Genomic DNA, 13,061 nt, shown 5'->3' on the forward strand with positions numbered 1-13,061 from the left:
AAAAGATTTTGAGATAAAAACATGATACTTGTCATAACCAAAACAACGGCTTGACATAAAACCAGAACAAATGGTCAAACGAGCACGAACTCTTATTGCAAGAACCCGTCAGAAAATATTTATAAAAATGGAGCCAATATCCATGGTTACATTTTGCACGTAAAAAATCCTTGCAAACTGATTTCGTTTTCTTATTTTCAGTTAAACACTGATCACCTTTTTTTCCAGCTAGTTTTTCCGTTGTCTTCACTTTCATTTGCCACAAGTTTCTCATGAACAATTTCTATATCTGCATAAGATTTTGCAGTAGCCTTATTAGTTTTAAAAACAAAAGTCTCACTATCCTCTTGTAAATTCAACTTACAACTATGAGCCGTTAAATTATTCCTGTATTCGTGATTTGATCTTCTACCATAGTAAAAAAGGATTTGTTAGTAGGATTTTTGATTTCATGAATAATTGATTTCATTTCAAAATTATTAAATTGACCGTTCCGGTCAATTTTATTGCTAAACACCGGGTTTATCACAGATTCGAGCGTCGTAGACCTCTCAAACGAATCTACAACGGGCAATATAGCATTTTCTGAATTTTTTTTTCACTTAATTGACTTTATCTTTCTTTTTTATATCACTGTTTTGAGTTACAGATAGAGCTTCAGAAATAACGATCGAAATATAGCTTAATAAATCTTCTAGTCTGCCTTTTAATGGTATAAGAATTTCATGATTTGTTAGGGACGAAAAATCTTCAACACAGGTATTTGATTTCGTTAAATTTTCACTGACAACTTAAGATTAAGGTTCTGTCTTAACTGACGCCTCACCTGAGCAGGTGTGCAATTTTTCAATGGTGGTGTTATGAGTATTGGATGGGTTGATGATAAAAACGGCCCTCAGTCTGACAAGAAACTTCAAGAGGAAGCTGATGCTGTTGTACATAGTTGTAAATAGGGAGTCATGTTGTAAATAGGGGGAGGCTGGAACCAACTTCTGCAAATAGGGGAGCACCAGTAATATAAGCTCTTTTTAGATATTAAGCATCCTACCTCTCAAATTAGGAAAACGAGGGGTATTAGGTGAAGATTAAAAAGGTGAATTCAAAGAATTTACCTGATTGATTGGCATGATCCTCGACAATCAGTCAGAACAGCACCAACTCTCACCCCAATTAGCTGTATCAATTCTGGCCCACTTTTTCGCTCCTGCGTGAAACGAGCAATTGCATCCTCAACATTGGATAGAGTTTCAAAAGACTCTCAGCCTACAGTCTGGACAAACTAGTCTTTGTCTAACCATAATTTTTAACAGGTTAATTGCGCGACTGAAAAACTTAACTCAACAACAAGACTAGATCCTGAAACGTTGGAGGCTAGATGAAGACTGAACGTTACTTAGATGAGGACTTCGTTACTTGTATTCTACCAATATTTTCTTCCCAAGCTTCCAAACTTATTCATTTAGTATGCACTGTTTTTTTAAGTGAATATCCAAATTATTTTTGTACTTGAAAGATCCATCATTTATTTTCAAATCAATTATTAAAAATCTATGATTCTTTTTTCAAGACAGATACAGGATTTTAATGCGTTCTTTCAATTTCTTTTTGATTACAACACTTAAAAAATGCAAAATAGTTAATAATTATTCATATTATATTAGGTGTATCAAAATAGCCCTGAGAAATGTAAATTATTGTTTTATTTTGTTTTCTACCTCTCACGAATATATCTTCAATTTTGCTAATCTTTTTGATGTTACAAAATCGTCAAAATAACTAGAGTTTAAACCTTGGGATCTAGGTCATCTAAATTAATGATATCACTTTTAACATTGATCGCAAAAATAAGATCCCAGTCAGTTTTGATTCCAAGACATTCATGTTAATCATTACATTTCTATATTTATCTTCTTCTAGATCTTTAGCATACAGATAAATTTTTTTTTTAAGTATAGGTAATCATAAATCAAGTTCAAGAGTAAATTGGTTTAACCACATCCAGAGTTACCACAAATAAATAGTCAAAACGGCTAGCAAAGGTTTATTTTTAAAACAATCTTTATTTTTTCCATATTCATATATCTTAACAGGTGGTTTTCCATCCATTACCTTGGTAATAAATTTTTTGCCAAGTTATTTTCAACTCTGAAACATATAGCTTTGAAGATAATACATTTGTAGCTTATAGCTTTGAAGCTTATAGTTTCGAAGCTTATAGCTTATAGATGAACTTCATGGTTTATAGCTTATAGCTTCAAGGGATTTAATTCCTAGGGTACTGTGTTTACTTTATTCTCAAGATCTTTCTTCTATTGTCATTAAGGACTAGATCTTTTTTATTTTGTTTTTCTAAGAATATTCTGTGTTTGCTTGCTCTTAAAGTATACCGAGTTTCTGATAAGCTTTCAACTTTTCTGAATAATACATTTTTATAATTCTGTAATGTTATTTTATCTGTAAGGATATTCATTTTGATGCCTTTCAATTTCTTCTTTGCTTTGGTTTCATCGTCACCCTCTTTTAAATAAGCATAAATTTTGATCTTAAACCTAAAAACTCAGACATTATTGTTCCAGATAATTCATTCTTCATTATACCTATCACTTTCGTATTGACTGCAAGAAAGTTATAAGGGTTATCTTTCTTATAGTCTGAAGTATCGAATTTTTTTTGGAGGTCAGCTTAATGTTTTCATAAGAATCCTCAATATGAATATCATAAATAAAGCTATCTATATCCATATAACATAAGTAAATATTTTAACTAGATTTTGGTTTAATATATTCATAATGGAATTCATACATAAATAACTTAGATAACTAAAATGTAGCAAATCCAATATAAATAGGTTTATATAGATTTATTTTATACTAGACCATTCTCGCTACCGAGAAATTCTCGCTAAATATTATTACTGATCTGAAGTTATGTTTTTTAACTATTTTTTTCTTTGTTCATTGCTAGTGATTATTTGAATACTAGCTCTTTTTCTAACATTTTCAATGCTTTGCGCAAAACAAGCATTATTCATGAGTTTAAAAAATTTCTCTCGAAATCACTTGTTCCCTTTTGTCGTAATTTAGTATTACGATTCTTATATTCTTTTAAATAGGGTGACTCGCTAAATGCAAGTATTCTATGTGTGTTTTAAGTACATTTCTAAATTTTTATAATGCACAAAATAATAAATTTTTTATTTTAAGTTGTACTTAATTTATATCTAAAATGTGCAGGAACTAGTGGTAAATCTTTATGTAAATTGTGTAACTCCCGTGGATACTCTAAATCAATTGCTCCTAAATTATCTTTATTCATTTTTGAATTAACTTAATCTTTTAAATATTGGTAATAGTCTTAGGTGCTGTTTTTTTCTAGGTGGACGAATATATTAATAAAGTTAGAGTCTTTTAATGGTGAATTTTGTAACACTACCCAGCCATAAAAATAATTAGTATCTAAATACACTGATAATTTGAAGATTGTATTTAATTGAAGCTTTTCATACATTTATTATTTGCTTTAGTATATCTTTTCATACACCAAGATATATTTCCTCTTATTTTTTTTTTGAATAAAGGTATACATACCTTTGTCAGAAAATAATAGAATTTTAGCTTTAGAGTGTTTGAGAAAAGCTTCCCATGTTAGTCCTGGTGCTGAGAAGAAGTGCAATGGATCTAATTTATAAGTGTTTTAAACAATTAATTGTTAAAATATGCCACGACATATGATAAAATTTTAATATAACTTTTTTGGTATTAATTTAGTATAATTTAATAGTTTTTTACATTTAAACAATTTCCAAATAAATTTTGCTCTTATATTTTCTTCTTCAGAAATATTTTTCCCCGTTAATTTTTCTCTTACTTGTTCTTGTGTATATACATGATCACTCTGTCTATTTTCATACTCATTGGCTATTTCTGTAAACCCCTCTGTTATGGTAGTAAAAAAAAGCCCGCTAGCATCTTCACCCAAGTATTTGTACTATTTATTTTGAGTTTTATCAAAAGAACAACATACTTGGAATTCATAAGCAAATGGTTTTTGTTATGCTACTTTAATTTTATTTTTACCTTTCTTTTGATTAAATTCTTCATTATAGGATTCAAATTCAAATGTAAGACAGTATGTTACTTTCATCTTTTTAGCTAAATTTTAAAATTGAATTTTAGATTCTCTTTTTGGCATAATCATGTCAGGATCTTCACAATTATCGTTTTAGGAATGTTTTTCAAACTTTTGCCCTTCAGCGAAAGGTCTTCTACAGTAGGTGTAAAGATAAATTTTCAATGTACTTTAAGTAATTTGAGTTTCCAATAATCTACTTGAATCTTCAATTAAAACATACGGATAATCAAAGTAAAGTAAATTAATCTCAATTGTAGCTTATTTTTGGAATATCAGCTCTAATCACTTTATATTCTCGTATTTCAAATAATTGAATTTCAACATTATATTTGTTTTTAAATTTACAAATTTCTTGAATATCTATTGGAAAATTAGCAATCCATTTAAATTCGAATTCATTTTCATATGGTTTATATTTTGATAGTCTATCAACATGCCTGTCATCTGATGGGTGAAGATAAGTGAGTATTGACCAAAGAAAGCATTTATTATCAGTATTTTCTATATTAAAGCAACCTTTTTTATTTTTTGCAAATTCAGGCAATTCTTTTTATAAGTACCACCCACATAATTTGGTAATTTTATCAATCGTTAATCGATTTAATCTACTTTTTCAAATTGTAAGCCTGATCTGGATTTGTTATCTATGACTAATGTGTGTATATTCCTGTGGTTACTATTTAGATGGCTGTGTTCGATGTCACTATTTTTATTAAAAATTCAGGAGTAGCTATGATAATGAATAGGTTTGAGTTTTTCATTATCCTTCTGAAAATGAAATATTACCCGTGTTGTAAATTGAACCCTTTATTTATCTCTACCATTCATTCTATTTTTTGAATACCTAAAAACAAATCAGTTCCAGTTGAATTCATTCAAACCTTAACTGTAAGGGAATTTTCTCTATTCCATTGAATACTTGGATTATTCTCATGTTCTTCTTCTTTAAACATATACTCTTGGATATCTGGAATTTCTCTTGTTTTTTTTTATAGATAAATTCGAAATGTCAATAATCTGTCCTTCTTTAACACTCCGTCTACCAGTTACATCTCGAATGAATTGTCGATTTTTATAAACATCCTTTTTATTGATTTCTATTTGACTATTAAAAAAATTACTTTATTTTTCATTACAAAATATTTTCTAGCACCTGAAATCTGTTAGGATTAAAAAAAATTGAGTTCAGTTATAACTTTATTTCTTAAAATATTAATTTGAAGTTTTCGATTTAATATAATTTTAGTAATAAACAGATTTTAATCACATCTTCAATGTCTTTCATTTATTAAGAACTGATTTTATTAAACAAAATTCGTAATCTTACGAAATAGTCAAGCTTGAGGAATTTTATTGCCTGAGGAATTTTTATTAGTTCTCTTGAAACTTTCTTGATAATTTGGAAGACTGTTAGTGTTTATTAATATATTAAATAATTTTAATTCGCTTAAAAGTTTTATTCTCTAATAAATGGAGATTTATTGTTTGTGATATAATAGTATAACTGCAACCGAGTCTTTTACTCGGACAGTTGCAAAAAGAAATGAAGCGCCAATGATTAAAGGTATTTGCACATTTTGTGGTTGCAAGAAATTTTTTTTTTTTTTTAAGGGAAAAAGTGCCAATGAGAAATACTCTGGATAAAAGAAAAGGGTTTTTGTACTGGCAAGAGTAGAGTAGAAAACAAACCTATAGAACTCTATTATTCAAACTTTTCAAGGATTGATAATTTAAATAGAAAATTAAAAGAACATGGTTTTACTATATAAAAAACTACTATCAAACAAGTTTTTCAAAATCATAATATTCATTCTTTAAACCATCCATTTAAAAAAGGTTATCATACATTTAAAAAAAGATACCATTACATTCATAGTATCGATGACCAGTGCCAAGAAGAACTTGTTGATTGCAGCAATATAAAAGTGAAAATAGAAATTTTAATTATATTCTTACAGTAATTTTTTGTCTTAATAAATATGTTCGGTGTACCTTTAAAGGATAAAACGGGTAAGGATTTATTTGTTTAAAAATAGAAAACCTAAGAAATTGTAAACAGATAAATATAAATATTTTGTTATGAAAAACGATCAAGTATTTTTTAAGAGTCATGAAATTCATTGGTTCTCATCTGAAAGTAAACTGAAAGCTCAAATGGCTGAACGATTTAAAAGAACAATCATAGAAAAGTTATGGACATATTTTACTCATACAACACAAAACGTTGGATAGATATTTCACCCTCTTTAGTTGACAATTATAGCAACTTTTATCATCGACCTATCAAAATGAAACAAATAGAAGCGAGTACAGAAGTAAGTGAAAAAAGATCTAAACTAATTTAATTCCTGATGTAGAAGATCAAAAACCATCCATAAACAAATTCCGTGCAGGTAATTTGGTTAGAATTAATAAAACTAAAGGTTTCTTATAGAGGTTATACCAAATTATACAACTGAAGTGTTTCAAAGCCCTGCAGTGAAACATACAACCCCTATAGTGTATGAACGATCGGATAAAACTGAAGAACTAGTATTTGTAGTTCTTAGAAAAAAACTCTCGAAAGCTCTTTTATAAAGTCTTCATTCTATAAACTGATCCTATAAAGTTGGATAAACTATTAGCAAGCATAGTAAAAAGTAGAGAAATAAAAAGGAAGATAGTTCAAGAACGTGCCATAGAGAAAGCTGGATTTCGTGACTATACTGAAAAGTTGGGTGCTCCATTCGTTGAAGCAGAAGATAAAAATACAAATATGATTACTGCTAAATTACATGAAAATGGCAAAAATTTAATAGACGATTACAACGGTTTTATTAATCTTTTAGCACTGCATTAAGTTTGCAAGCTCAGTCAAGTCAAGCTTTTTAACACCTGAATAAGTCAAATTTTATTCCTAATGTCGATTCTGTGATAGATGATGAACTTTTAAGAGAAATCAATAAGGATTATGATGCTGAGCAACCCTGTTTTGAATTACTTAGTTTTTATTTAGACAATTATCAATATTTAATAAAGGCAATAGATGAACACTTAATAAAAGATACAGAGGAAAGATAAAAGGTGTGAAAATTAGGGAATTATAAATAAAAGTCTCAGCTCATAGAAATCTAAAAAGAAAGGTTAAAAGCTATTAAAGATAACTTTAATGCTATACAACCTCAGCAAGGAACTGGCATTTACATGAATACAAATGATGTTCTTGAAAAATGATAGAGTTTGCTAGGAAGCAGAACTGCTGGTAATACATCTGGTGATGTGAGAAATGAAGCTATTGACTTGCTCGAGTCATTTTTGGAAAATAAAATTGTTATGAAAATAACAATAATACTATTTATAACACATATCTCAGAAAGATAATTTTATGAAGAAAAATGCGTTTCTAATAAATGGTTTTGACTATTATTAGTGTTACCAAAAGTAAACTCGAACAGTCTTATGCAAGTATTCTGCTCAAGTTGGATCGGGATACTGATTATGAAAAAGCTATGACTCAATCTATACTATGGTACTCCTGGTATAATATTAGTGATCAGTTTGAATACAAAGAAAAAAATAAAAGTAAATGGGTTAACGTTGTTACACCAAATGGGTTTTATGATGAATTGGGTTTAAATTATTTCAAAACTAATTATTTTAATTCATCATTAGATAGATGTCCAATAAGTATATCATCCAATCTTGCAACAATGAAATTTGTTTTTATTTTGAAGGAGAATTTCAAATTTTAGTATAATAGTGATTTACGTTTTACTTTAGGATCTGAAAATGAAGCTGAACTAAGTAGTAAATATAATGAAGGTACTAAAGTTCCTAATATTACAAGAAATAATATTAGTGATCAGTTGGAATAAAAAAGAAAATAAGGAGGAAGGGGATAACGTTGTTATACCCATTGGGTTTTATGATGAATTGGGTTTAAATTATTTCTCAACTCGGTATTTAAATTCATCCCTAGATCGATATCCTATCAGTATGTCAACCAATCTTGAAAAAATAAAATTTGTTATTATTTTGAAAGAGAATTATAAATTTCGGTTTAAAAGTGACTTATGTTTTATTTTAGGATTTGAAAATGAACCTGAACTAAGTAGTACATATAATGAAGTTACTAAAGTTCCTAATATTACGAGAAATGTTGATAAAATACATATACACTGCTCATTAGTGGATAGTAAAATTATGAATTGGAATGCAACCTTTGATGTGATCTCGAGTTTTTCTCCAAAAACACAACCTGGAACGCTACTTTGAGAGATTCCTATAGAAAAGCAGTTTTTTCCAATCAATCGAAACGAATATATCAACAAGATAGAAATGACGGTAACTGATCAATTTGGTAGATAAATTGATCTGAATGGAGAGAAAATTGAATTTTTTTTGGATTAGAAAAAAGTTTAACGAAACTATTAAACAAAATTTATCTATAACAAATTTTGATCAATAAGAAACAATTATTGTGCACAAGACAGTATGGTAGTAAGATTGGTAGTTTCTTCAAGAATATTGTCAATTCTTTAATTATTCAAGACGTCCTTAACAAATATAAAAGAAGATGTTCGTTCCATGTATAATACTATGCTTAAGCCTCGACTGCAATTATTTAAAAATAGAGCGATTGAATACGGAATAGACTGGATAAACTATAATCAAAGAGAGTTAAATAATGTGAGGTCTTTAAAAGAAATAGTTTCAAATAATAAGAGATATTTCAATTAACCTCTTGATTAACAGAGAAAAGGCTTAGTGGATGCAATGATTTTAGAGATGGGACTTAAACTGCATACCCGGTGATGCTCTTGTTGAAATCCTCAGTGAGAGTCGAAGATCCACCTCCACTAACTTCATTTAATAGTTTTATCTGTATACAAATGGCAGTGAATTAAGTTGTTGCTCCTTATTGGAAAAAATTTGAAAAGCCTGTTATTGAGGATTCTACAACCAAATAACAATATAAAGAAATTAGAATGTATCTCAACTATCAATTTATAATTTCATTTTAGAATATATGTATTCTTGGATTAATCCAAATGATAGTTGCCTCTATGCAAAAGTGAAAATAACAAAATTTGACAGAAGAAATAAGCAGAGTAATTATGAAGCTACTTTAACAAATAATTGATTTCATTAGTTTAGAAAGGCTAAATTTATTTCTGTATTGAAAGTATTTATTATTAGATATAACGACTACTTCTAAAAATTTATTAGATTTTTCAGATGACTATAGTCGTAGCACAGCTACTAAAATGTTTTGGTATGAAGATAAAACATAATCTGATGATTCCTTTGAATCAGAAAATGAAATTGAAAGAACTTTTGCACTTGTTGTAAGAGGTGGTGGAAGCATTACAACAAAACAAAATAACTCTTTATATAGTGGTTTATTTAGAAGATTTATTAAAATAAAAGAACGTCAAGTGGTTAGTATGTATTTACCATTATCACGATTTTTTGGATTTAGTCAACATATTAATTATGTTTTTACAGGCGTTACACATCAAATTATATTAAAAAGAAACGATTTTCTCGATATGATTATAAAATCTGTAATTTAAAAATAGATGTAATAGATTTATCATTGGTATTATCAGTATTACATACAAGTTTACCCATGGCGATTCAATTAGAAGAAGATTTTTTCAATTAGAAACAATTAAAGAAGAAGGCATAACAATTAAATGCTGGATTTGCAAAGGGTACCTCATTTGAATTAAGATGGGAAACTTGTAATACCTATAAAAATGATAATAAAACGGATAAAAAATTAATTTGGAGGATAGTCAGTGAACGCTTAAATACAACTAAAATTGTTGTTTTGTTACGGAAATCTTAAAAAGATATCAGTTATAGACAAAACAATACAGTATTTGCCCATATGAACAATAACAGAATTGAAGTAACAGTAAAAGGGTATAAATATCCACAAGAAGATTTTGAATGTGATTTCAGTAATACTAATGAAGGTTTTTCTAACGCTTATCAACGATTTTTGTAGTTAGGATATAAACATAAAAATGTTGATAGTGGAAAAATTATAAGTTACAATAATTTCAAAACAGGATATCCTTTATTTTGTTTCGATGTTTCGAAGCATGAATTGGATATATATATATCGAAGTGGATCAACTGCTGACATAGAAATTAAACTTTATCAGATCAAGTTAATGCTATTCCGTATAAAATTTAATGCGTTATATTTTCAGAGGAAAAGAAATCATGGAAGTCATTGATAGCAAATTATATGTTAATAAATACATTTTTTTTTATTTGAAATTTTGTTTAATAGAATCAACAATTAATAAATGGATAATCTTTTAAGCGAAAAGCAAACGGTAAATAAATATAATCGAACTATTAGGAAATAAGATTTAGACATTGGAACTGAATACATGATCACAGGATCAAAATGAGTTGCAACTAAATCTGGAAATAAATTCGTTATTAGTCTTCATTTTAAAGGTGAAATGGTTGATGTATTTGCATCTAAGTATTTTGATTCTAAATCATCTGATCCTGAAATTTTTTCAATAAAACTAGATAAAGGTCTGATTTTAAAGGTTATAGAAAGAAAAAATAATATAAAAAAAGTATGTGTATATTTATATCGAACTATCCACAAAATATTAAATTATTACATTTTATCGGTAGCACAGCAAAAATGGAATATCATTAAGCCCTTAAAAGACTTGTTTTTATCTTAAGACTCAGGATGAGAAACTGAAAAATGTCACAAATTTTAATTTAAAATGGTGTGAATTCAATTGAAAAAGGGTGTAAATTGATGGGACAGGGTCTAGAACCCGTATTAACATTGTGAAAAGTATAAAAAATGAGACTAACTTTGATTTCCTATGACCTGTTTTTATATTGAATGTACGGATGAAAAATGCTCAAAATGTGCAATAATTAATATTAAAATGATTTAAAATGGAATCAAAATTATGTAAATGGAATGGATGAGTTAGGGGGGGGGGGGCAGAACATACATTTACAATACTGCTTACAGGATTGTTCGTGATTCAAGTTCTCTAATAACTTTAAATAAGTAAATATAAATGGCGTTCAAAAATTTTTAATTTCAGCATATAATCAGGGAACAAATTGAATCCTACTTTTACATTCTATTGGATCTCAATCAGAATAAACCCGAAGATTTGCATGTAGTAACAGTTATTTTTAACAGTCAAATTATCTCATATCTTTCAGTGAGCAGTAAAACAGCTCCTTTGTTGCCAACATGGCACTGAAGAAACTACATGAAAATTGACATTTATTTTTCACTCTAAGCAGTTCAAAACTAGCATTTAACAAAGCTATACTCAAATATGATATTGATATTGAAAGAGGTCATTAATTTCATTTCTGAGCATTATTTAAATTTAACCGAGGGTAAGGTTCAATTGCCAGAAGTAGTGTAGCAACAGACAAGGCAACAGTGTTCCATTGCAGTCCATTGCAGTGTCCTAGCAAGAAGGAACAAAAAAGAAAAAGATTTAAAATTTAAAGCAATACGTCCTCTTTAAGCAGGTAGTAGCTCCTTACGCTTTTATTGCCTGTAATTTCCAGGCATTCAAACAATTTTTCTATGTAAATAGTCTCTTGACATATATCATGAAAAGTGAACACATTCAAGTTGATAGTAAAAAGGAAACGAATTATAATTCAGGGGAAAAGTTATTATGTACTTGATATAAAATATTATATGGTTACAAATTTAAAGGACTTTTATTATTTCAAAAGCATCTTTGCAACTTTGTAATTACATTAAAGCTTACAAAAATACTTATTACCAACAACCGAATTCTTATAAGACTAATGGAAAATAGTAGTAGCATAACATTAAAAAGGAAGAAGAACATTTTTAATCAGTCTTAGAAAATACTAGCACACCTACCACTACTAGCAGGACTGTCTCTATCACATTCTACATACCCAACAACAACAAAAATATCAAACAAAGAGAGGCGTGAGTGCTCTAAACAACAATATTCAGCATCTGAAATTGTGAGAGATGATGGTTCTTATGGCAGTCGAATTCAACCATTAAAGCAAAACCGCTAGGAAGCTTGAAACGTCAACCTAGAGACCATAAGAAAAGTTGTGATTAATCGGGGAATACTACGTAGAGTCAGTTGGAGGCTTTTGTCTCTTCAATTGGGTCTTGGGGAATGACTGGCAGTACAAGGTGGAACTCTTGGCGCAGGATAACATCTCACAAATAATTTCTGTCTGTGAAATTGTGAGCGATCAGATGAATGGAGCAGTATTTAGTTCTAGTCAAAAGTAAAGTAGAAGTTATCAATTTTTAGAAGCGAATTTTAAGCTCTAGCATCATTACTGCACGGACCCAACTATTTAGGCTGCTTTTAGAGATTAATTTAGAAAAAAAAAGTTTTCGAAGATAAGTAAACAGCCTTATTAAAACCCAAAACAAGCAGAAAAAAAGTCATATAGTAATTACAATTTTAAATGAAAAAAAATTATAATGAATTCATAAATGAAAACCAGCACAAACAGACATTATACCGAACAATCACATCAAACATAAAAATAGAGGATAAAGCGAGGAATCCTAAGATGATCTAAAATATAAATGAATAACCATGTTAAACTAAAAGCGAACAGAAACTACCACAAGCAAGACTCAGACCCCTTCCCTTTAAACCTTTTAAGGAACTAAGGTGCTAGAATAGAATTGAAAATTAATATTAAGAAGACTAAGTCACTAAGGCTAGGAATGAGTGAAGATGAAAAGGTGACGCTGGGTAACGAAAAAATTGATCAGCTGGGCAGCTTCACTTACCTTGGTAGTATTATTAGTAAGGACAGTGGGAGCAGTGAAGATATGAAAAGTAGAATAGCCAAGGCTCAGGGTGTTTTTTCACAGTTAAGATAATTTTGGAAGAATAGGAAGAAAAGTTTGCAAACCA

General features: G+C 28.9%; 2 protein-coding genes across 3 annotated transcripts in view; one reads left to right on the forward strand and one right to left on the reverse strand.

Moving 5' to 3' along the window:
* LOC136037674 (methionine synthase reductase-like) overlaps positions 1 to 13,061 on the forward strand; it is a gene marked incomplete at its 3' end in the record, with an annotated part of 463,030 nt that overhangs the window by 263,304 nt on the left and 186,665 nt on the right.
* The window catches only part of LOC136037672 (myosin-6-like), a 205,736-nt gene that overhangs the window by 80,228 nt on the left and 112,447 nt on the right, over positions 1 to 13,061 (reverse strand). The window contains exon 12 of one of the 2 annotated variants that reach the window (XR_010620013.1): positions 11,944 to 12,210. The exons of the other annotated variant lie outside the window; for it this stretch is intronic. The gene's annotated coding sequence lies outside the window, so the exon portion shown is untranslated. Of the gene's footprint in view, positions 1 to 11,943; positions 12,211 to 13,061 lie in introns of those variants that run through there. 2 annotated transcript variants of the gene reach the window in all.

This window comes from Artemia franciscana, chromosome 17 (genome assembly GCF_032884065.1).
Source record: "Artemia franciscana chromosome 17, ASM3288406v1, whole genome shotgun sequence".
Taxonomy (NCBI): Eukaryota; Metazoa; Arthropoda; class Branchiopoda; order Anostraca; family Artemiidae; genus Artemia; species Artemia franciscana.